We start from the raw sequence: 24,806 nt of genomic DNA on the forward strand, positions 1-24,806 counted from the left end.
GCACTCAATTCATCCCAGGGAGCGTTCCTTTACCATTTCCGATAGCATGTTTTTAGTGAACGAACATGAAAACAAATTGAAAAGGCAATAATGGATGCATTCTCCCATTAGTGCAACCAGGCAGATTACTAATTCACAAATATTGAAACTAGCACTGATTGAGACGAATGAATTTTTCATAATTTAATAATGCAAATTGCACTAACAGCAGAGATCGCCAGTAACTAGTGGAGACGAATCACTACAAATGCCCACTGATAGATGCCCCTAGATAGAGCCATTTATCGCGTCGCTTTATTCAAAATCTTCTCTGCCCTTTGTGATATTTATTATTTACTCTGTGTCGCTTTACCTTTTCCTTGTTATAAGTGACTACTTTCTTCTGAAGATCAGATGTCTGGAATTACGGCAGCTAAATATTTCCAGTTAATAATTTGGGCTTTTTATCAGGTATATTATGATCCACGGCACACGGAAGGTGTAGGTAGACATTACCAGAAGCATTTTTCAAAAATTATCTTACAGAAGAAAAAAAAATGTATTGGTGACATCACTTTATCAAAAAAAATAAAAGTGGGGTGAATGCAAAACCTGATTTTAAAGGGAAAAAATTATCCGGTGAAAGGCCTTTATATCTAGAACTTCTTGACAGATAAAATGTACTATTTAAGACATAGTTTAAGTAGCTCTATAATTCCAAACTTCTACCATGAAGCTTCATTAAAGTATATAAATTAGTACTACTGTCAGAGATGGCATTAAGTATTCAATAAGAGTAGACTTAATGCAATTAATAGCAATTAAAATTATACTTTTATGATGTCAGCCACCAGCATTGTAAAGACATAATTGCCTGTAAGGACTTTTGTACCATATTTATCCTCTAAAACTGTCCAATTTATATGAAAAATGCCAAAAACATATCCCATATGGGTACCATTATCTTCTCGGATTTTTAGAAGTAATCTGTCTTATCCAGCATGTGCACATTAGGCTAATTTGCTTTAATTAGTTTTTTTCTCATTTTGTTAATAGGCATGTTGATGTTAAGTTTTTATTTCGGAGGTACAGATGCTAACTTCCCTCATTATGTTCCTATTAAGGGGTCAGTAGACTTTGTGATAAGCTGGACTTACCAACTTAAATAGCATCGTTCTTCGAAGTATCGGATGATGTAGCTTATCAAACGTAAAAACTATATTGCTGTTATAGTAATAGTGAGCAACTTGAATTCTCGCTAATTAATTACTAGTTAAATATGAAAGAAGGGCTTCGCTGTTTCTGCTGTGGCAAGGCATTTCTGCACGGACATAATAAATTAGATAAACTAATGAACTGGTTTCCAAAACACAGTCGTTTGTGACTCCTCAAAGCAGCCATAAGAATTTTCGTGAATCTATGTCACGCAAAATAAGAAACCGTCTTTTTTTTTCCCGATACCCATTCATTCCCAATGCCTCAAAATTTAAAGACCTGTATTTAAAACTGATCTATGAAAGTAATTTTATTAATTATTATCATTGGTAATCTTAATCTGTGAAATTTTCTAACGCTGAACTCCTATAAAGGAAAATAATTACATATACGCAAAGAACAAGACATATAATTAAAAATTTGCCATTTGGCTCTCTGAGGACATGTTTTTTTTTTTATATACAAGTAATTTAGAAGGTTCAGCAGAGCCTCCTGATGAAACTTGGAGGAAGAAGGGGAAATATTAAGAGTGGGTGTGCTTTCTTTTCTCTGTTTGAAGGATATATTTAGCTTTACGTTTGTACAGACGTCTTTCCATCATGAAGCATATTTACCATATTCATACAATCACTTTCTGCTCTTAGGTTGATTTTCAGGTTTTAACATATCAATTTCTGCTGCCATGAAGTAAACTGTATACAACTATATAATTCTAGAATTATGAGATTATAATAAAGTCATAGGGTTTATGTAAGATCAGAAGTACATTGTTTCACAATAAGCAATAAAATAATTAATCAGGTTAGTTCAGATTAGCTTGTTTCAGAAATTTTCCCATGTAAAGAATATAAGTTGGGTGGGGGAAGGGACAATCAAGAGAGTAAACATCAAATAATTCAGATATATTTGACTAGGAAGGAAATACAATAAAAATGGTGTTAAAATGCATAATTATGTAAAACAAGCCACACGGTGTACCCGCATTTTATTCTCAACACAAAGAAGCATGTTCCTTCAAATATTTGTCAATAAAAAGATGGGCTCTCTGGATAGTATTACGGAGTCATTTGGTAGCTTCCTGAAAAACCAGCTTCTGTTGTTTGTTTTTGCTTTTTAGTTTACTTTATTTATTTATTTATTTATTTATTTATTTATTTATTCATTCATTTATTCATTCATTTATTTATTTATGTATTTATGTATTTGATAAACTCGATTTGCGCTCTATAAGGCTTGAGTTATTTTCTTGAGGCAGCCAATAGTTGTAGTGATACAAATCTACAAATTAAACATTTTTATGTAACTAAAAGAAATAATTAAGAAATCAACGAGATTGGAAAAGGCAAAACCTCAATTGCACGCTTCATCCTTTCAACTGTGAGTCTCCGCAATTAAAGCAGCTTTCACAAGCAAGAATGGTTAGCCATCGAAAACCCGAGTAAACGGCAGAAAGTAGAATAAATTAGGATGTAATGCTTCTTCACAGCCTATCACGCAAGGCTTTCAGATACAATTTGGACGTAACAAGTTTTTCTGTATTCCTTTTGTCTCCCTTGGATTATAAAGCATAGTGATTACTATTCATTGGAATTGAATTTACTCTTGTTGATATTTAGTTTCTTGTTTCTAAGCAAAATAGAACGGATCACGCAGCCGCCTTTGTCCCATTTGTACAGTGAACATACACTCTAAGTCAATTGTTCGGTAACAATGGGTGAGCGCTGGAGAAAAAGGACTGAGGGAAAATGTGTACATGGAAGCAGCTTGGAGACAAATGTTAGCACAAATATTTTTCATCGCAAGTAATTCTCAAATTGCAACCAGGTTATACTCCAAAAGGCATTTATGTGGGAGTTGGTTGTTTAGGTATATAATTCCCCATAGAAACTATTTTAAACAGTGGACTAAAGCTTAATTAACCCTGAATATAATTGAATTCTAAAAGCAATCATCTGTGTTGTTGCGTGTGGTGGGTGAGTGGGGTAGGAGAGAAGGTATGGGGTTTTGTTTTTGGTTTTTGGTTTTTTTTTTAATTGAGAACTCACTGTAGATTAGCCTCTGTGTTCAGTATTTTATTCCCATCCACAGTGCTATGAGACAGACAGTATAGATATGTCCACTTTGTAGATGACAAAACAATCATCTGTTTCAGGATTCAAAACCAGATCTTCATCCTTAATTCAGATGTGGCTCAGAGTTCAAACTAAGTGGATTTATAAGAGAAAGCTGCTGTCTCTTCTCAGAGGTCCCAAATAGCTCTGTAGACTAAGACTGTGTTTGGTCCCTAGTGACACCCTTCCCTTCCCTCCCTGAAGAGTACCATACTCAAAAGTGGACTTGCTTCATCCTCAGGCAAACTCAACAACCCAGAGTAGCAGATCATAAGTGGGTGTTAAGAGGGAAGCATTGTGATAGGCAACCAATGTTTGTTGAGCGCTTCAGATACATCAGGCTCCATTAGAGAAATCAGGGACGCTGCGGTAAAAACACAAAACTCCTGCCTTCAAGTTTGCCTTCTCCTCATGGGAAGAAAAATATACATCGAAACAAGCAGACAAGTGAGTGGTCGGAGTTAGGCAGAAAATAAAGGGGGAGATGACTGTCGGGGTAGGAGAGCAGGAGGGGAGGGAAAGAACCCACTTTCCCTGGGAGAGGTAGGGAAACTTCCCAGAGATGGCTTTGAGCTGAGACTGAATGATGGAGAGAGGCCGCCATCTGTAGACTTGGGTGAGGGGCTTACGAGCTGAAAACACCAGGCGCAGAGACTCCAAATGGTGAAATAGCCCAACAGTTTTAAGGAACAAGAAGGAAGCTGGCAGAGCTGAAGCAGAGATGGACAGGGGAAAGGCGATGGACGCTGGGTGGGGTGAGGAGGATCGATCGCCATGGGAGCGGTTGTGGGGGACGCTGCTGGTTCTGTCTGGGGAGTGGAGAATAGACCGTGAGAAAACGGTTCAGAAGGAGATGGGAAATGCAAGCTGAGACAACCGTGACTTGCATCAAGGCCATTCCAGTGGCACTTAGAAGTGTTCGGGTTTGGGTGTGTTTTGGAGAAGGATAAGCAGGCATTAACAGTGCTTGATGATGCACCAGATATGGGATCGAGAATGGCCACTAGGTTTGTGGGGTGGTTCTGAGAAATGGTATATGGCGATGGCATCGACAGGGAAGAGGCGGGAAGATGCCAGCTTGGACCGGCTCTTCCGAGGAATGGCTCATGATGGGGTAACACAACGAATGGATTACTCGTGTCCCTGGAAGCGTCCTTCGTCACTAGTAAACTCTGATGCAAAGACATCATTCTTTGATGAGATTTTAGCCATTATGACGGTGGAGGAAGAAATATAGTGTAAGGTTGGATACAGATTTTTGGAAGAGGCTGGGGGTGATGGCACAGGTAAGTCTCGCCTACTGTGCACATCAGAATTAGCATCAGTCTCGAATTGTTTTCACTTAAGCCCCCTCAAACGCCAGAAATTGCCAAACATCTCCATTTGACTTCTGAATAGCTGGCCTTTCTCGGTGCCAGATGGGGCAAGGCCGACAGCGGCCGTTCTATCGCGAGGGTTGTTTTGCAGTTCGGTCCTTGGTAGGGAAGACGGAGGCTGCCCGTGTAGTGTGATGCCTCTCGAGTGAGAAAAAAACCAGGGAGCATCTGAACGGGGTGGGTGAGATGCGCATCCGTGCATGTGCTCAACGTTCCTGAAGTGCTGGCTGAAGGAAGGTGTATGTTTATTATCACTAGATTATTCTTGGCCCCATATTCTCTGAAGGGGAATACAGGGGCCGAGCGTAGGGCTCTTTGTTGAAAATCTGTGCCAGTTCACGAAAGGCCCTGTCGAAATGCCAAGCAGGAGAGGAATAGGATTAATGCACGTTTTTCAAAAAGCGTGGAAGTCAAGTCAGTGACAGAGCACCTCACTGAGGTGATCCACAGCCTGTCTTGCTGGAAAGGGTAGAACAACCTGTGGTAGAGATATCACGTAACACAGCGAAGTCATGAGCGCTGTGCTCCTCAGTTGGTTCATCTGTAAAATGGAGGCAGTGACACTCACCTACTCTCATGACTAGCTAATAAAAAGGAACTAAGGTATTTCAGGTGCACACACAAAAAAATGAAAGCCACACCACTTTTATTGCTGCAAGAATAAGGTTTACAATCTTGCTGAAACAGTTAAATTTAGGGGCGCCTGGGTGGCTCAGTCGGTTGAGCGTCCGACTTCGGCTCAGGTCAAGATCTCGCAGTCCGTGAGTTCGAGCCCCGCATCAGGCTCTGGGCTGATGGCTCGGAGCCTGGAGCCTGTTTCCGATTCTGTGTCTCCCTCTCTGTCTGCCCCTCCCCCGTTCATGCTCTGTCTCTCTCTGTCCCAAAAATAAATAAACGTTAAAAAAATTTTTTTAAAAAAAAGTTAAATTGACTTGCATAGACTTTCTCTCTGTCCTTATAAAAAATAATTTTTTAAATGTTTACTTATTCTTGAGGAAGACAGACAGACAGACAGAGGGCAAGCGGGGGAGGGGTAGAGAGAGAGGGAGACACAGAATCGAATCGGAAGCAGGCTCCAGGCTCTGAGCAAGCAGTCAGCACAGAGCCTGATGCGGGGCTCGAACCCACAAGCAGTGAGATCATGACCTGAGCCGAAGTCAGACGCTCAGCTGACTGAGCCACCCAGACACCCCTCTCTGTGTCTTTTATCTGAACAGTTAAATAAGATTTCATCAGGGGAAGAAGATCCTTACAGATGCTTACAGTTAAAGGAATAGAAAGGCAAAATAATAATCAACTGGTTTCTACAACAATCCTTTGGGTAATATTGCTGTTTGTCACTAAAATTCTTTAAACCACTGAAGAGCTGTAGAATATAAGATTGGTTTTCTTTTCCCATGAACATCTGATAAGAGTCATTGTCATTTCCGCATTGATGACCCTTTGTAAAATCATGCACGGAATGCAAAAGGTTTTATTAACTGGGAATGTTAACTGGGAGTGATTTGGGCCCTGCTGATAAAGATTTTGCCAACATAAGAGAGATCACTCTTGTAAGTCGTACTTAGATGAACATCATCTGCAGAGGCCAACATTGAATAAATTGAAAGAATAAAAATACGAAAGTCAAAAAGTTGAACAATTAGGCATTGTTCTCTTGTACACCTAAATCCATCCCTGACCCCCAACCCTGAGGATATCCAAGAGAGGCCATTGTGTTCCCTAGTCCCTAGCTAAGCATCAAGACCAAACAGTACCTAATTAGCCTAACTGGATACCCTTTGCCCTACCGATGAAGTATAATCAACTGCCAGGTTCGCAACCAGTAATCCTGAACTGCCAAGTTTCTGGGAGACGACTTAAGCTGGACCTGCCAACACAACCCTACATTTGGATGATGAGATCAATCCTTCCATGTGATCTCAGTGGGATAGCTCAGAACTCCTCAGGTACTCAATCATTAACCTACTCTTGTTAGAACCTCACACCCTAGTCCAATAACTGAAGGCTTGCTTTCTTCATTGTCAAAAAGCCTTGAGCCCTCTAGAGGTATCTTCAGGCAGCATAACATACCACTTAGAACATAAGCTTTTTATCAGACTGACCTGGTTAGATTCCCAGCCTCATCAATTCTTCGCCTGTGAGCTTGGGAACAACATTTAACCTCTCTGAACTTCAGTGTTTTTCAAAGGTGAGATGATTGTAATAGACCATCCTTCATGCACTTCTGAAAGAATTAGAAATGCTATGCGGAAAGCATCTAGCAGAGCTCTTGGCTCATGGTTAAATGCCGGTCGCTATTCTGGTTCTCCTATTCAGACTTCATTTTGATCTCCTGAGTCCCTCCCTCTAAGCTGAGGATTTGAGCCTCTGTAACAATTGCCAGATTTTTCCAGCACCAACAGTCTCGTGTCTTATCTCCTGTTATAGGATGTGCTTGATTTCAGTTATCGTTGCATATGCCCTTCCACTATAAAAAGAGACTTTGTGGGACCACCTGGGTGGCTCAGTCGGCTGGGCATCCGACTCCCGCTCAGGTCATGAACTCATGGTTCGTGGGTTCGAGCCCCACATCAGGCTGTGTGCTGACAATTGGGAGCCTGGAGCCTGCGTCTGATTCTGTGTCTCACTCTCTCCCTGCCCCTCCCCACTCACACTCAATCTCTCTCTGTGTCTCTCTCAAAAATAAATAAACATTAAAATAAAATTTTCAAAGAAGAGGCTTTGTGAATTGTGAGATAAGCATGGAAAGAGAAAACTTAAAGACTAGACAGGTGATCTAGAGTATAGCATGTTGCACTAGGATGTCCATAAATACACTTGACCCTTGAAAAATGTAGGGCTTAGGAGTGTCGACCCCCCGACACACAGTCAAAAACCTGTGTATAACTTTTGACCCCCCAAAAACTTAACCACCGTATAGATGGTACAAAGGAACCATGACAGACAGACAAAGTCCTGAACTCTACGTAAGGTATCGTCTGCTCTGATTCGCTTTCACCGGGCACTTCTTGGACATCACCCACAAGCCTGCTTGCCACTGGGTGACAAAGACCTCATCTTGCAGTGACTCTGCAGAGATGAGAGAGAATGTGACACATATACAAAACTTGTGAGGCAATGAGAAGGCAGTACTTGCATGGAATACAATGTCATAACATTCCAGAAATAATATGAGTTTATATTAGCATATGAAAATGACAATATGGTATGAGTTACTCAATGTCATATAAAACATCACAAGTAGAATGAGTAAAAAAACCTCCAGTATTCTTCAGTGTAAAAATAGCCCATATTCCTCTTTAAAATACAACTCATCCATATGTCTACATGACAACAAAGTCTAATAAAGATGTTTTGTATTATGGTAATGCTAATGGAATGATGCTTTCTTCACCATAGGACATAATGAGGAATTCATTCTCAACCTAAAACTGAGTTCTCCAATTTTGATCTAAATTCATTATGGAAAAGAGCAGCAGTTCATTAACTCCTAGGAACTTTATGCTTATTAAGTATTTAATGAGTTTAACCTTTCTGTTAAATATAAACCACGAAGCAACTCTGTAGCTTTCAAAGTTGCAAAACTCTTAATCCATAGTTACTGTAAGCCATTTGATGGGAATTATCATCTGTAAACTTCAGAGATTTTCATTTGGTGAAACCTTGGTCTGTCTCTGCATTAGCTTTGGGTTGTCTACCTCATCCCAATGGGTTGTATTGTTTCTCTCTCACTGTGGTCAGATGGGATTGTTTCATTTCCAAAGACTGTTTTTACACAGGCTGTGTAGCTGTTCGGTGAAATATAATCCAACTCAACCCCTTCTGCATCCAATAAAATCGTCAGTCAGTGTTGAGGGAGCAATCATTGAAATGATGAAATAGCAGTAGTGCTGAAAATAAGCAATGGAAAATTCTGCAAAAGCTAAAATTATACCACCGGGACTTCCTTGATCGCCACAGCCCTTCTCTGGTCGAAAATCAGTTCTCCCTAAGAATTGAGAACCTGTCCTTAGAAAGGAAACTCGTCTCATACGCTAAAATCACCTTCCAGGGGAGCGCTCTCCTTGATGTGACTATGTCTGATATTTATAAGGTGGTTTCCACTTATCTCTTTCATATCATCAAGCATTTTGCTCTTGCTTTGAGGTGCTATTGCTATCAGGGATATTTGGTTCAATGGGATATTTGTTGTGCGCCCACAAGGCCCGGGCATTAGCGTGTGTTTCATGCTTAAAATACTTAAACTAGGACAAATGTGACATTAGAATAAATACATAAGAAGCCATATATTTTATTTTTTTTCTTTTAAAAAAAATTTTTTAATATGAAATTTATTGTCAAATTGGTTTCCATACAACACCCAGTGCTCATCCCAACAGGTGCCCTCCTCAATGCCCATCACCCACCCTTCCGTCCCTCCCACCCCCATCAACCCTCAGTTTGTTCTCAGTTTTTAAGAGTCTCTTATGTTTTGGCTCCCTCCCTCTCTAACCTCTTTTTTTTCCCCTTCCCCTCCCCCATGGTCTTCTGTTAAGTTTCTCAGGTTCCACATATTTTAAAAGTCTAAACTATCTTTTGCCTCATGTCAGAAAACAAGAGCTTACAGCTGATTTGGGAAAGAGAAAAAAGTTGTCATTTCCTGGGTTAGAGACAAGCATAAAGGAAAATCAGTAATGAGTCAGGCTCTGTTAGAGCTCTCTATTAAGTCCAAAAGACCATTATCTTGACTTGATTAGAGAGAATCAGTTGAAAAGGGGTGACTGATTATATAATAAGAAAACCTAAAATAATAATTTCCAACATGAAAGTTGAAAACAAGAGCAAAGTCAGGAATGCTTTGAAGAATTAATCAAAGTGGTCTAAGGACTGACCAAAGCAGAGAAAGACAGTTTCCTTTCTTTCTTTTTTATTTTTTTTCGTATTCCGTGAAATAGAACAAACCAGAAAATCTTATTTGTTCAAAAGCTTCAGAACTACCACCATTATCTCCACCCACCACAGTATCTGTATTTAAACCCCTATCTAGAATGTCTTGCTTTCATCCTGCTATATAACCTGTTTGTGGTCAGCCAGTTCAGCATTAGGTAGTTGAAATATAAAATATTTTCCCTAGCTTAATGGACCTCGGTGCTTTTTAAATACAACTTTTTAAAAAATGACATTGGCTTCACGTTGGAGAAACAAAATCACATAGTTAGCAAGTATGGGTGGTCTTTTGAAGCTATCATTTGTCTTGGCATAAAAAGAAATGGTCTCTGTTCCTTGTTCTCTCTATATATACATAGATGCTGAACGTGAGTGAATTTCCCTGGATGTCAGCATCTCCCTCTAGGACGTGGGACCTGCCTCAGTTTGAATGTAGTGTATCCCACCAACTTACTGTGCAAGAATGAACCAAACAGGATAGGAAATCAGACCTTTCTGTGTGAAAGTTGTTTCTTTTAAAAGTTATAAATGACTCTTTCAGACCAACAGAGTGGCCCAGAAAGTTACAGCTGTCAACTACTTCTTTCCCTACTTGCTTCTTCTGAAAAAAATACAATCATCATGGCAAGTACGTGAGGAACAACGTATCCACGTAGAGAATTTAGAACCTCTCTAAAGTGCGTTGAGTTTCTTAAAGGAATGTTAGCATAGGTATGTATGCTCATTAAAAATTCAAGGAGATAAGCAACATATACAAAGTGGAAAACCGCCTTTTCCCAACATTATTTAGGTGGGTTTTATTCTATATGCAAGTATTTCTGAAATGAAGGAAAAAAGAGCTAGATAGAACAGCCAATTGGCTCGATGATTGTAACTTCATAAATTCCACAGACAGTTCAGCATAGGAACCTGAGTTAAGTTTATGATAGTATAAGAATCACATACCAATAAGGGAAAGTTTTGCAAAGACTTTAAATATCATTCGTGTTTTCCCAAGTTCCAGTTGAACTTGTTGCCGTGTGTGCGTTGGTTTAGGGCTTACTGAAGAGAAAAGTTAGTACCGTTTCTTTCACATTAGGAAAGTATATACGTGTCTCAGCAAGCAACCTCAACGCCATTCTGTTAGGGCTCTGCCCAGAACACACTCTTTTAAAATAGACCAAGTTTTCCACAGAGAGAAAGCATGTTTGCTTTAACTCATTTACTGATATTTCACTAACCCTGAGGTGCAGAAAGCTGTGCATGAAGTGAGTCTGAGTTGATGAAGATCAGGGGTTCAGATAATCACCGGGCGTAGAGGGAAAGAGGGCTCCTGCCGTTAGGTAGAGTTGTCACTGACTGGCAGTAATGGTCCTTGAATTCCGACTTTTTGCTCTTCACACCTGTAGGTCATGGGCCACCTGTCCTTTCTAAGCACCTACCCTCACATCTAAGCTCTTGCATGCTTTCCCCTAAAGCAACCAACCCTTACTTGGCTCGGCTGTCATCTCTTAATACCCAGCATTCTTACAAAAGCTCATACTGGCCTTGACTCTTGACTTTGCCTTTCTTATGACATAGACCATTATATTGAACCTGACACCAATGTCAGTAGACTTCATTTTTTTATACAAACTTTGTTGCTGGATCGATTGACATATTCTACCTGTTCAAGTGAGATACATTGGTTATTTTTTGGTAATTGGATGGCCACCAGTGACTTGAATAATGGGTATTTCCGAAATACAAATAGTAGAAGCACAGCATGCAGGTAAGTTAAGTACCAACTCTACCTGGGAATCAGCAGGTATTCTCGATGACTAAGTACCCACATTTACCTTCTGGTAGTTCAGCATCTAATTACAATTATATTTCATGTTCATCTTATCAGGGGTCTTGGAAAAGAATACTGTATATAAATTACTGTAAGTGGGTGGGCTACCAACATTTTCTTGTAGCTTCAAATACTATGATCTATGCCTGCAACCCGTATTTCAGGGAGATAAGCAACATCTACAAAGTAGAAAACAGCCTTTTCCCAACACTATTTCCCAAAATACTGCCAGTATTTCCTTCCAAATCCCCTGAAATTAGATAACTCAGTATAAGGGTTTGGAAATAAAATCAGACCTAACATATGATACCCAGCTAACATATGGGTCACCAGCTTAAAACGAAGTAAACATACACACATATTAATTATTTTGATAAAATATCTCATAGTTAATTATGAGAATATATTTCAAATTAAGTAAAATTTAAACAAGACTGTAGCCTTTTCCATAATGATTTTCATTCTTCTTTTTTTCTTGGGGGGGGTGCAGTAGACACATTACTGTTACATGTACAATTGACATATCGACTTTTTGTTTTCTTGTTATTTACTCATTGTGTACTTGAGGTTGACAAGGGCAATTATATCCACTAATGTTTGTCAGTCGCTGCATGTACCAACTACACCAACTTTCTATACAGCATGATTAGATTTATGATCCCACTCCCTTTTGTTGCTATGTGCAAGTCTCTTAAAACTATTTTTAAAACCTTCTAGGTCTTTGAGTTTAAAGAATATTCCCCAATACATAACGTTTGCCGTTCCAATAAGCATTTTAAAGATAACATATGGTTTTGTTTCCTTAATCCATTCATGAATACTGAAAAAAATAAATCAGACCTTTTAAAACTTCACTTGTTTTCTTATTCTCGTTATTTTAATGCCAGCAGAAAAGAACATTCATTTCTGTAAGTAAAGAGATATGCGGACTCTTGGGTCTATAACCATATTATGGTTGGCTGATGTTAAAAATATTCTAGCCTTGAAAAAATATAGCTCTTTATGAAGGCATAATGAAGTATTACTTCGTTCTTCTCTTCAGTTTTGAATCACTGCCTTGGATTTCATTCTGAAAAAGACAACATTCACCTTATGCTTACTAGTCTCTCTTCATGCATACGAAAATACATAAATGTACACATATATGCAGATATATTAAAAAGTGACCACCTGGAGATAGAAGTGTGCTTGGGAGTAATTACCAGAATATGGTTTGAGAATAATTTATATGTTCACATATTTTGCACATATAAATTATGCATATTCCAACAAACAGAAATTTCTGGCTTAAAAATACACATCTGTCAACTGATGGGTTATACAAAGTGCTGTAGGTTAAAATCACATAATTAAAACCTGACTTTTCAAAGAAAAGCTTAGTACTAGTATATATTAAGTTCCTGAGGAAAGGCCTGGAAGTCTACACTGAAACATTCCCTTACTAGATTTCTAGGGCCTATTATGGAATAAATAATACTGTGTTTCGTATGGCACAGTATTATATGCTTTATGAAATTCATACCTTTTTAATAATTCCTATTCTATTCTTAGTGTAAAATATTAGAAAATTAAAACCAGTAACAAAGGCTTTAATTTATGAAGCAAGTTTCTGTATCTCATGCTAAGAAGTCGAGCTTCCATCCCAGAAGTCATTAAATCCAATGATCGTGTTTGGACCTCATGCACTATGAACTCCTATATGCATTATCCCCAGTCAGCAAAACCTGTCTCCAGCACTCCCCTCCCTGGCTCCGATGGCACTGTCTTCAGTTTCCCTCTTATTTCTCTGCTGCACCTTCTAGCCGCTTCATAGAACTGTCTTAAGGTGTTCGGCTGACGTCCTATATTAAATGTTTACAGTCCCTCAGGGCACCTGGGTAGATCAGTAGGTTGAGCATCTGACTCTTGATTTCGGCTCAGGTTATGGTCTCACGGTTCATGAGATTGAGCCCCATACCGGGTTCTATGCTGACAGTGCAGGGAGTGCTTGGATTCTCTCTCTCTCTCTCTCTCTCTCTCTCTCTCTCTCTCTCTCTCTCTGCCCCTCTGCCCACTCTCTCTCAGAAAAGTAAACATTAAAAAAAATGTTTACACTCTCTCAAGACAATATTATCCATGCCAGTAGCCACAATTACTACCTATACCTGGATGTCTCAGACACATAACTCCAGCCCTGACCCCTTCTTGGAAGCGTAGCCCCCGTATCCAACTTTGCACTTGAACGTGTCCGATTCTTATCTCTCTGAGGCTCAAAACTGAGCTCGTCATCATCTCCTTCAAGCCCTGTACGTTTTTCCACTTTTCCCCTTCCTCAGCGCTATCCTCATAGTTGCAAACACCAGATATTGGGGGTCATACCACCCTCTGTCTCACTTTCCATAACCAGGTTTATGTGATTTTCCTCACACATTTCCTAAATCCCATGCCATTCTAGAACCTTGCCATTCTTCCTTAAGAGGTGGGGTCTATTCACCTTTCTTTGAACTTGAACAGGCGTGTGGCTATTGCAAATAGTAGACTAAGTTGGAAGCCATGTTGTGTGACTTTCAAAGTAGGACATTTTAAAGGAACGGTGCTCCTACCTGGCTTCTCATTGGGGGATGCTGGACTTGTGAGGAAATGCAAACCTAGCCCATCCAAGGAGACTTCATGGAGAGGCCTAGATAGAGAGGAACTGAGGCCAAAGGCCAACAGACATCATCAACTGCCAAGTATGTGAATCACAAGCCTTCGGAGTATTCCACTTTCCAGCCTTCAGGTCTACCAGTTAAGGCCCCAGAGATCATGGAGCAGAGACAAGCCATCTCTACTCTGTCCCATCCAAATTTTTGAATCTACAAACATAACACATGGTTGTTTTATGCCATTTCTGGGGTGATTTGTTATGTAGGATTAGGTAGTCAGAACGATCATCCTGGCCTTTTTCAATCCCATGTTTTCACAATACCGTCTCCTTCTTTGGCACTTTCCCTCTCCTGGACTTTTTTTTACACAAATCCTCATTAACCAGCCAATAATTAATGTCTCCTTATCTTTCTGAAATCAGCTCATATTTCAGCAAAGGGCGGTACAATTATGGGGCATAGGAAGAACACATTATCAGAAGACCATGCATCTTGCACCAAAGGAATAGACGTAAAGGATAGTGAAATTATCGGACATGTCATGGTTTTAAGACACAAGCCTCCAGGCATCCCAGAAGCTAAAAAATTTTACTAAAATCTAAGAAAAAAACAACAGGAAATAAACTCAAATTTCATGGGACATGCCCAGGAATATGTGCTGAATAACACTTTTGGGATCAGTTTTTAAGCTTTTAGTGGTTTCTTACCCCCTACAAAACATTCTTGCTCACCATGGCTCCCTCACTGTCATCTAAGGATTGTTCTTACAACGATCCTGGATGTAGAGGAGCTTTGTTATACTTGGAGCATCTTGGGACTAGCTGTAAGGAGATAGAACTTTAATGATTTTTATGACTGATCTGAAAATCTGTTTTATTTTCACAAATTTTTTCCCTTAGCCAGTACACAGTTTCTTCTTCCAGAGTCAGTATATCACCCAAGAAGTCTCACCTTGTACCTTGATGGTTATTTTAGGTATTCTCACCTGTCAGAAAACCCTCCCACCAATGGACTGGTTCATCACATCAAATGTCTCCACTTTTCCTGTTGAATAAATGGTGGGTATGCAGAGATAAATGGTTATGTTTAGTTGGGAAACAGCATCCAAACACTTTTATCTCAGCCTTGAGCCACATACTTTGCCTTATCCCGGATTGCATCTAATACTCAAATGAAGCTTTGGTTTCGTTTGGTTTTTCAATTTTTTTTTTTTAATTGAGGTATAATCAACATACGGCATTGTATTGGTTGCAGGTATATGACATAATGACCCAATAGTTGTACATACTGCAAAGAGATCACCACAATAAGTCTAGTTAACATCTGTCACCGCATAGTCACAATTTTTGTTTCTCGTGATGAGAACTTGTAAGATACACTCTGAGCGACTTTCACATACGCGCTACAGTATTATTGACTAGAGTCACCGTGCTGTTACCTTACATTTTATAATTCGAAGTTTGGACTTTCAGACCCCTTTCATCCATTTCACTCACCCCCACCCCTTTCCTCTGACAGGCACCAATCTGTTCTCTGTATCTATGAGCTTGGTTTTCTGTTTTGTTTTCTACTTTTTAGATTCAGCATATAAATGAGATTTTACAGTATTTGTCTGAATTATTTCACTTAGCATATGCCCTCAAGGTCCATCCTTGTTGTCACAAATGGCAAAGTTCATTCTTTTTATGGCTAAAGCATATCCCATTATATAAATACACCACATTTCCTCTATCCATTCATCCATTAATGGACACCGTGTCTTGCCTTTTGTACGTAATGCTGCAGTGAACGTGGGGGTGCAGATATCTTTTTCAGTTAAGGTTTTCATTTTCTTCAGATAAATACCCAGAAGCTGAATTGCTGGACCATATGGCACTTCTATTTTGATGAACCCCCATAGTGTTTCCCATAGTGGGGACCCCCATTTACATTCCCAGCCACATTGTATGAGGGTTCCCTTTTCTCCACATCCTCATCAGCACTGGCTATTTCTTGACTCTTTGTTAATAGTCATCCTAACACATGGGAGGTGATATCTCATTGTGCTTTAGATTTTCATCTCCCTGATGATGAATGATGTGGGGCATCTTGTCATGTACCTGTTGGCCATCTGGATGTCTTCTTTGAAAACTTTCTATTCAGATCTTCTCCCCATTTTGAAATCGGATTGCTTTTTGCTATTGAGTTGTACAAGTTACTTACGTATTTCGGATATTAATGCCTTCTCGGATATACAATTTGCAAATTTCTGTTTCTTTTTGAAGTAACGTATAAGGATCCAGTGCATGACGGCAATAATAACATGGATTTTGGCAGATATGCTAGAGTCAAATAAGTGCCTTCCTCCAAACCAGTTTTCTTGGGCAGTCCTCGTCTCTCATCTTACCAGTCTGTATTACCTTTGTTGTGTGCACATTGCAGCTGCCATCGGAGAGAAGATTCCAGTTACGGAAGAGTATCAGTGTTATTCCTTCGGATTCATCAAACACTTTTCCTTGTTCTAGCGTATTTTCCTTCTTTTTTACTCCCGTCCCTTGTTCTTCTGGGCCACATTACTCCCAGCCTCTCTCTCTCTCTCTGCTGCTAAAGTCAGCAGCTCCAAGACTTCTAGGGACCAGTCCAGAGCTGAAAGCAACACCTCTGGGAAGAAAAGCTATGAGGCTCAGGGAGAATCTGTTGCATCATCATCTATGAACAACATGGATACAATTAACCGAGCACCCTGAATTTGACCAGCATGAGTCAAATCTTGTCTACAATTACATTTTCATTTTAACAAAAGACCTAACCTTTCTCTGTGAGTCAAGTATTCTATGCATAATTTGGAAAAAACTTGGTTACCCTGATATTAGTAGAATTGTGAGCTAATACGCTAACACACTGTGCAGCTATCTGCCATTAACCTCCTGCTCTATTGAATAGAGCTGGGTCAGCAAACATATGGCCTCCATTCTCGACGTACGGGGGACATCACCAATCAATCAAAAAACTCTTTCCCCAAAGGCCTAGACTAGACTTCACCATCCTCACCACAGCCACCGAGGTGGGCACCGCCGCTCAGTCTAGGCTGGGTCAAAAACTGGAATTTATTTGCCATTTCGGAATTGAGATAGGACCATTTTCTCTCCGGAAATGTGTTATGAAAATGGAGATTTTGTGAGGAAAGGAGGAGGCGAGCAGAGAGAGGAAGGACCTGGAGATGACGAGAGGGCCCCTCCTACGGTTCTCACAGCAGCACATTAGACTAAATTAGATTTATTAAATTAGCTAATTGTCATGTTGGAAGGCACAGGCAAGCTGATCCTGAGATGAGAAACAAAACAAATAGTCTGCAGCCGTGTGGATGGGGCACCGGGGAAGCATTTAGCCTCACTAAACTCCAGGCAGCCTGTCCTAATGAGGTGCGCCCGGGGGCTGTAGGCTTTGTAGAAGTCTCTGAGCTCCAGAGGACAGGCCCTGGGACCAGAGCCCCATCTCAGAGGGGTCAGCTTCTCCAACTGACATGCAGAGAGATTAACAAAATGTTTAATTAACGGGAAAGTTCATCAAGCCAAACAAGCCAATCCCGGCTGTATTGGCACAGGTCTCCACTGGGACCACCTCTCGCTGCCCCCACCCTCCGGCAAAGGCCATTTAGTTGTCGGCAATGACTGAGGACTCAACTCTACATAATGGCAGCCAGGTGGTCTCAGAGTCCTTAAATCCCCTTACCTCTTGTTAGAATGTTAATAGCAGGGGGAGCTAGAAAAGTCACACTTAAAAATAGCATCCTGAACATCTTTGTTTTTCTTCCGTTTGGACTCCCTACTAGATTCATAAAATGGCAGCGGGCACCACACACAGTCGTTTCTGGTGCAGGTGCTCGAAAACCGCCGCAATTTCGTTGTTTTGCTTGGGTAATTGATAATTGCCACATTTTAAGATGGCCATTTTCATCATAGTTTGCCCCTAATCTGTTAGAGAAAATTGCCATGATCTTAAAAACTTTTGAGTGTGTTCTTTAAAAACCTTGGATATTCCTCCGCTTGTATCAGTGATGGTTTCATAAAGCAGTTAGTCTTTATTGATTATTTCGGAAGCCTGATATTTTCAGCCACTTAAAATACCTGAGTGGTTAAAGATCCCTCTCTGATGATTCAATTTACTGTGGGGTATGTTTTTCTTTTCCCCCTGTTTCTGAGACATTTATGCTTCCATGTGATATTATACAGATGATGGAGATAAATAAGGGAGTGTAGAAATGTGCTATATAAAACGTATTATTATTCCATCCATTCTTCGATGTTTCTTTCTCTATGACCTTGAATCTCTCAAGTTTCTGGTGCTACAGTCAAGATAGTTGAGGTCATCTGATCCAGGGAAGTTTTCCTGGCAATAAAACGCTTTGTCCTATTTACAAAAATGTACTTAATTCTAAATCCCCTTAATACCACAGTATTTGTGCTTATCGCCTTGTTAGTATGGCATGGTTTTGTTTTTAGATTTTTACCTAGTAACACCGTATTTGTAAAGTCAGGTTTCGTAACAGCCCCGCTGATGTCCCCACAAAGGTCTTTGAGTCTGGTCTGTGTGGTCTATGGGAAGACTCTTGGTTGACTTCAGGGGGACCTGAGAGCAATTATAGCATTGAGGTCTAACTAGAGAGTGTGATAAGATCCACTGGCCAAGCTTATGTCTCTAACATTCTCCACAGGCAACTTCTACTTGCCTCACAGAGCATTAGAAATATAGGATTGAGGGGTCACCTGGGTGGTTCCATTGCTCAAGTGTCTGGCTTCAGCTCAGGTCAGGATCTCACAGCTTGTGAGTTCAAGTCCCACATTAGGCTCTGTGCTGACAGCTCAGAGCCTGGAGCCTGCTTCAGATTCTGTGTCTCCCTCTCCCTCTGTTCATCCCCTGTTCATGCTCTGTCTTTTCCTCTCTCTCTTTCTTAAAAATAAACATTAAAAAAAAAAAGAAATATATGATCGAGCCCAAAGGATACCCACAATATCTTTAAAGAACAATAGCATCAACTAAAAATTATTTTTTTTTTTGCAATGAACATAGGTCATTAGCATGCAAAAAGTAGATACTTTGTTTCTTTTCAAAATTATCTTGAGGGGCCCCTGAGTGACTCAGTTGGTTAAGCCTCTATCTCTTGATCTCAGTTCAGGTCATGATCTCATGGTTCATGAGTTCGAGCCACGCATCAGGCTCTCCCCTGACAGTGCAGTCTGCCAGGGATTCTGATTCGCTCTCTCTCTCTCTCTCTCTCTCTCTCTCTCTCTCTCTCTCTGTCTCTCTCTCTCGCCCTTCCCCCCACTCTCAAAAATAAATAAATAAACTTAAAAATTCTTTTGGAATTTGTTATTAATCATTATTTTAGATTTGTTCCCAGCATGTATTGGTTTTATTTATTTATTTATTTTTTTTATTTTTTTTTTAACGTTTATTTATTTTGGGGACAGAGAGAGACAGAGCATGAATGGGGGAGGGGCAGAGAGAGGGGGAGACAAAGAATCGGAAGCAGGCTCCAGGCTCTGAGCCATCAGCCCAGAGCCCGACGCGGGGCTCGAACTCATGGTCTGTGAGATCGTGACCTGAGCTGAAGTCGGACGCTTAACCGACTGAGCCACCCAGGCGCCCCTGTATTGGTTTTATGTGAAAAAATAATGTTTCATGTCAGTGTGTGAATTAACCTACAGTTCAAAACAATTGAAAATATAAAACACGGCGCTTATAATTTAGGCCATTTATGGTTTTTTCTGGATGTTGTCAGGAATTCGTTGACCAACATCACAAAATCCTCCCAATTTGCCCTCGCTGTGTGCCTCCTATTTCGTACGTGTGCCAAATGTAGACAAGACGGTATGCAAAATTAGGCGGCCTGCGGATTTTAGATATAAGCCAGAGAGCAAGTTTTGCAATTAGCTGCCTTCGGCTAATCTCCCTCATGGCCCGTCCTGCTTCCCTAGATCCTTTTCCCCTTGCCAGGGTCCACCACTGCCATCCTGGTCCAGTGCCCTGGCCTCCCGGCTCTGGCTGGCACTCCTGCCCAAGCTCTGCCTCGCCCCACCCCTGCCCACGTATGGGTATGAGCAAAGCAGGAAGTCTGGTGGATTACAAACCTTCATTGGTGGAGAGCTTTATCTGTTTTTAATCTTCTAGCACACTTGGTGAAAATTCACGTCCTGGTATGTATAATAACGGACTTTTTCCTGGACTGAGTTCTTCACAGCAGTTAAGATGAGTGTTGGAAAGATTCGTATTGAAAGAGGTAGCAGTGTTTACGACGGGATGCAGTATTTAGCCTGTTCTGTTTTGAAAGGAGAATGTGATTTCCGAGACTCGTTTCTTCACTACAAACTCATTGTTAACAAGTTTAATTGTGGCAGCATATAAAATCCAGACACACACACACAGATTTCTTCAGATAAGAGCCTGAGAAGTGCGGTCCCACGGAATTAAATAATGATGCAGGCTTTTCGAGGCATTTTTCTTCTAGTTATTACATGCTCTGCGTGAGGACCATATGAAGGGAGTGGCAGAATCCCATAAATTATCGTAGCGTTAATCTGCATAACAAAATTCCATCAGCGACCCAACTGGAACTTCTTATGAGCCCGTGGACATTTTCAGAGAGATTGAATAGATGATTTTCTCTTGCTTTTTTACAAACTAAAGGCACACTTTATGATTTATTCGTGATGTCCTTAGAAGAAGAGAAAACAGAACAAAGGTCTTAAAGCTTCTGAGTGAGCTAAGGAGCTTATGATATTATATCAAATGATAATGCAAACCGTAAGAAATTTATGGTGAGGCAAGAAAATACGTCGTATACTTCGCAAGAGCTGGAAACGGTGTTATGAACGTTGGGAGTTAGGGGACATCTAATTCTGAATGAGTAGTTGTTTGGTGTGTATATCCAGACAAATGACCATTTATTTCTATTCTAGTATGGGATGACTCTTTCGCTTTTCAATATTAATTAATGTATGCGGTATGTGACCGACTTGCCCACTTTCTCCTGGTCATCTGGTGAATGGATGCAAAGAGAATCCTTAACCCTTCAGCCTCCGCAGCCATCCACCCTGGTTAGCCAATGCCACAGTCTCACAAACTTGTAGTATTTTTTTTTTCCTCAACTGTTTGCTAAAGTCAGAGATGTGAGCTGAATGGGGGGAAATGGGCTGAACTGTAATCATCTGGAATGTTTAAAGTGATTTGAATGGGTGGGGATGTTTTGCTTCAGAGAGCCTTTATCTCGAGGTCCTCTCCTCGTAGAGCCAGGAAAGCCAGCCTCCCAGTCTCAAACTCGGACATTCTGTGACAAGTCACTTGAGTCGCCAACATCACTCTGACCTTTGTTTGTGATGAGAATAATAATATTTATCCAGCTTAGCTGAGATCTTCCGTTACGTCGTTCCTAATACTTCACATTGATAAAGCAGTGTTCCCTTTAAGACTCTACCCGCTTTATATATAAGATCGATTTCACGCTTTGTTGCTTCCTATTGCATAGACGTAGAAACCAAAAAACACAGAAGTCACATTTTACCGCAGATCTTGAGATACAAGAATAGCTAGTGTTTGCTAAGCCCTCCTCTTGTGCCAGACAGTGTATATTATCCCATTCAACTCTACAGCAATCCTGTGAGGACTTGATGGCTAATTTCATGGTAAAAGACTAAGAAAGTTCCCCGGGATCACCCACCGGGTAAGTGGCCATGTTCAGATCGTGATACAGACATCCGCAACCTCCCAAGACTGCCAAAAGCAAACGATGTCGAGTTGTATTTCAGCAAGGGCTACAGGAAGCAAGCTCATAGAACTACCCTGTTTGGATTTACTTGTCTCATTGCCCAAGCCGATTTCCGGGTTCATGATAATAGTGATGGTTTGTTCCCTTTGCACTTGGCAAACTACTCTCACGGTGTAATCCTTTCAGTGGATGTCTGGTGTTTCCTTCGCTGCCCAGCACCCTGGTGCCCTACTGGTGGCCACCCCCGCCCCGGTTTGGAGATCTGCCCTCCTCCCTCCAGATTCGCGTGGAACTGAACATAGAAAGAGGAAAAACCTCTCTGAGTCATGTTCGCCCGCCTGCCCATGGCACATGGGCTGGTTCCTTGGTTCTGGGGCCTCTGGCAAAAACTGCTTCTCCCCCTGGGCTTCTCACGTCGAACACGAGGGAAGAAGATGAGGTGTTGAGGACCGGCCACAGTTCACCATGGGGACGCCTCCCCCTTCATTGTAGAATCTCTTCGCTCTACCTTTTATTGCCAAGACCTCCAGATCAACTAGTTAGAGCAGTGCCCATGTTTTTCACTGAAACGTCTTGCTCATGTGTACCCATTCTGTTCGGAGAGGATAAAGCCAAGGTAAGACATAAAAATTAAATAGGCTCAATAGGGCGCTCGGGTGGCTCAGTTGGTTAAGCGTCCCACTTGGGCTCAGGTCATGATCTCCAGGGGTGTGGGTTCGTGCCCGCCATGCTCTGTGCTCAGAGCCTGGATCCCGCGGCAGATTCTGTGTCTCCATCCCCCTCTGCCCCTCCCTCACTCATGCACTCTCTCTCTGTCTCTCTCTTTCAAAAATGAATAAACATTAAAAAAAAAATTTTTTTTTTATTACATAGGCTCAGGTCATGATCTCATGGTTCAGTTGTAGGATTGAGCCCCGCGCAAGCTCTGTGCTGACAGTGCAGAGCCTACTCGGAACTCTCTCTGCCTCTCTCTCGCCACCTCTTTCTCTCTGTGTCTCTCTGTCTCTCTGTCTCTCACCCCCCACCAAATAAATAAGCTTGAAAAAAAGTAATAGTTTCAACTGATCATTTGAATTGAATCATCCTATTTGCCAACTTGCAAAGCCTCCAGTAGATTCCGTCACTTCTGGGATAGCAGACAAAAATAATTGCACGGCATCACAGCGCGTCTCAAGCTATGAGTCCAGCTTCTCCTCACACCATGGCCTCCTCACCGGTTGGTTCCCGACAGCAGAGCAGCCTCCATTTTGTGACCTTCGCACAAGCCTTTCCTCTTCCTCTTCCCGTCCCTACTTCCCCTCAGCGCTTCTTCTTACTCGACGCATCTCACTCAGACTTCCACAGAAAAACTTGAAAATGCGCCCAAGATTAGAATAGATGTTCTATCACACCCGCCCACAGAACGTCATTCTTCTCCCTGAAAGAACTTGGCAAAATTTGTAATTACCTTGTATTTATCTGCTGGTTTCGTGGTCTCCTGGATTCCGTGGCCTTGTGCACCACTGTGTCCCTATCACCTAGGAATATTCTAGCAGACAGTAGGTGACCAATGAATATTTGATGAATGAATAAATTTAAGTGAGAAAATGTAACATTGGGGCACCCGGGTGGCGCACTCGGTTAAGTGTCCGTCTTGGGCTCAGGTCATGATCTCACAGTTAGTGAGTTTGAGTCCCACATCAGACTCTCTGCTGTCAGCACAGAACCTGCGTCGGATCCTGTCTCCCTTTCTCTGCACCCCTTCCCTTGCCACTCTCTCTCTCTTTCTCTGTCTCTCAAAAATAAAATAAACTTGGGACGCCTGGGTGGCGCAGTCGGTTAAGCGTCCGACTTCAGCCAGGTCACGATCTCGCGGTCCGCGAGTTCGAGCCCCGCGTCGGGCTCTGGGCTGACGGCTCAGAGCCTGGAGCCTGTTTCCGATTCTGTGTCTCCCTCTCTCTCTGCCCCTCCCCCGTTCATGCTCTGTCTCTCTCTGTCTCAAAAATAAATAAACGTTAAAAAAAAAATTAAAAAAATAAATAAATAAATAAATAAATAAAGACAACGTGATATCAAAATGTTGAGTAGTCATTCTTTTGCTTTCCCTCTTACGCGTTTACTTACTGAAAAGAAGATGTATCATCTTTCTAACAAGCGAAAAAAGCTCTAAAAGAGAGAAAAAGGGCCACATACTGAATTCCTAAACATTTGTCTCCATGGATGAATACACATACTCTAAAAATATGTTTACACTAACAAATTCATATTTTAATACGTAGAAATATGAATATAATTCCTACCACACTCTTCCCAATTTGTTTTGTTTTTTCTTCTTCTAAGTCGACTTTGTTCACAAAGCATTCCAGAGAAGGAAAACGATGTTTCCATTTTCTAGCCATTTTTTCACTATCAAACCCAGCATGGAATATCGAAATTGGGGCTCAGAGTGTGAATCAGAAAATAATTTCCAGGGGCGCCTGGGTGGCGCAGTCGGTTGAGCGTCCGACTTCAGCCAGGTCACGATCTCGCGGTCCGTGAGTTCGAGCCCCGCGTCAGGCTCTGGGCTGATGGCTCAGAGCCTGGAGCCTGTTTCCGATTCTGTGTCTCCCTCTCTCTCTGCCCCTCCCCCGTTCATGCTCTGTCTCTCTCTGTCCCCAAAATAAATAAAAACGCTGAAAAAAAAATTTAAAAAAAGAAAATAATTTCCAACACACTTTAAGCATGTATAAACAGCAATAAGAATTCTTCACTCAAACTAGTTTAGAAATATTAATACCATTTCTGGCCCAAAGACAATAGTGGCCAGAAGAAAACAAAAACAAAAGAATAAACAAACAACAAAACAAAACAAAAAACACCCTTTTCCAGGTTTTTCTTTTTTTTTTTTCCAAATATAAAAGCGTGCCCTAAGCAGATGCATTTTTCACAGTGCTGTCAGCAGCAGACCTAATTGCTTTTCATGTAAATTAAGAATATGTACCTTTGTTTAAACGGTAATCTAGGTCAAAATGAGGTGGTTTATTTGTCTTAGCCTCT

General features: G+C 41.0%; 1 protein-coding gene across 9 annotated transcripts in view; it reads left to right on the top strand.

Moving 5' to 3' along the window:
* Positions 1 to 24,806, top strand: part of TENM3 (teneurin transmembrane protein 3) — a 1,304,603-nt gene that overhangs the window by 550,321 nt on the left and 729,476 nt on the right. The gene's annotated exons all lie outside the window — the stretch shown is intronic.

This window comes from Felis catus, chromosome B1 (genome assembly GCF_018350175.1).
Source record: "Felis catus isolate Fca126 chromosome B1, F.catus_Fca126_mat1.0, whole genome shotgun sequence".
Classification (NCBI taxonomy): domain Eukaryota; kingdom Metazoa; phylum Chordata; class Mammalia; order Carnivora; family Felidae; genus Felis; species Felis catus.